Raw genomic sequence first — 2,166 nt, 5'->3', positions numbered from 1 at the left:
TAATATATATATAAGTATATGTATATATATATATATAATATATCTATATATAATATATATATAAGTATATGTATATATATATATATATATATATATAATATAAGATATAAGTATATGTAATATATATATATATATATATATAATATATATATATATTATATATATAATATATATATATATATATATATATATATATATATATATATATATATATATATATATAATATATATATATATAAGTATATGTATATATATATATGAACTATATATATAATATATATATATATATATATATACTATAGTATATATATATATATATACTTCAACAAAAAAACAAAGACTAAGACAGGTGGTGTAGACAACAAATAGATGTATTAGTTTAACGCTCTGGAAGTGAAAAAGTCTTTAACGTTTCGAGCCTACGCTCTTCCACAGAAAGGAACACAAAGAAACAATGAATGAGAGAATAAAGAATGTGTAGTGGCTAGCGATATATCATCATGGCGAAATATATAAATATAACATACGAACACACACAAACCACATAGTCATATATATACATGCATATATATATATATATATATATATATATATATATATATATATATTATATATATATATATATATTGCATAGATATTATCCCTTAGTTGGTTGGATTCACAACCTCTAACTCTCTTGGAATTATATATATATATACTTATAAGTTAAGGGTATAATCATAAATGTGGTTATATTAGTGGCTTATTAAAATGACTGTATCGGTGAAATTAATTTTTATGTATATAATTATAATCATGGGCTCCGTAATGCCAACCCCTACGCTAGAAGTAGATGTCAAATATCTACAATCCACTCTAAATTTGTTCTATATTTATAAATAGAGTGAATTGTAGGTATTCGATATCTACTTCTAGTGTAGGCGCTGGCATTCCAGAGCATTTAATTATAACTATATTTTTATAATTATATACTTATATATATATACTTATATATATACTTATATATACATACATACATACATACATACATACATACATACATACATACATACTAACACACACGTACGTACGTACATACATACATTCCAATGAAAGATTCTTGTTTCTAGATTAGAAACTGGTTCTATTTTTCCTGATAAGAAATTCAAAACATAAAGAAGAAAGAGCAAACATATCTAGCATATTGAAATAGGATAATATTATTTAACGAAAAAAAAAAAACACATTAATTTGACGCCTTTCCTCTATTACTGTGTGGTTAGATAAATTCGTTAGGTCTTTTTTTTTCCAAGTTTATTTTAATTCTTCCCAATGTCATTTAAATTAACACGAAAAGTATCTTTATCGTTGTGATTCATATTTTTTTAATTATTTTGTAGGTCTATCCCTCCTCTACAAGTTTTGCTTATCGTTTTAGAAATCTGAATAAATTTTACCCCCTTTTGAAACATAATATAACCATGGAGTGACAATCAAACATAACGTTGTATTTCCCTAACGATACTAAACGTGGTGGGAGTAAAACACCTGAAGTTATCCCCCCTTGTTTGCCGATGAACAAATAATATCAATCATTGACTAATATCATTTTTATTTTATTGTGTCTGGGGAGAGTCATTTTCTTTTTGTGCCTTATAATGTAACACACTCACCGGTAAAATTTCCACTTATTTCTTATTTTTATTTCCCTAAAATTTTCGTTGCGTCTTGCAACCTCTTCAATAGTATTGACTCTGTCCGTTATTTACACTGCGTTCCTTTTTGTTTGTTTGTGCGCATGTGTGTGGGTCAGTGTGTGTGTGTCTGTGCCTATGCATGCATGTACGTATGTATGTGTGTATGTATGCATGTGTATGTATATATGTGTGTGTGTGCATCGGTATGTATGTATCCTGTATATTTATGTGCTTGCATGTCCGTGTTTGTGTATTTTCTATGTATGTGTGTGTGTGTGTGAGCGTGTGTTTGTATATGTATGCACCTCTGTCTCCTGGTGTGTGTGTGTGTGTGTGTTATGCAACTATGTACCATGTTTGTGGAAATTTAACCGGTGAGTGTGTTACATTATAAGGCACAAAAAGAGAATGACTCTCCCCAGACACAACAGAATATGCTTCAACACACAAACTCATATAAAGAATCTTGCAAACCAAATCCCCAAAAGAA

Source organism: Octopus sinensis, linkage group LG26, assembly GCF_006345805.1.
Source record: "Octopus sinensis linkage group LG26, ASM634580v1, whole genome shotgun sequence".
NCBI classification, from domain to species: Eukaryota; Metazoa; Mollusca; class Cephalopoda; order Octopoda; family Octopodidae; genus Octopus; species Octopus sinensis.
This window is presented reverse-complemented; position numbering follows the sequence as displayed.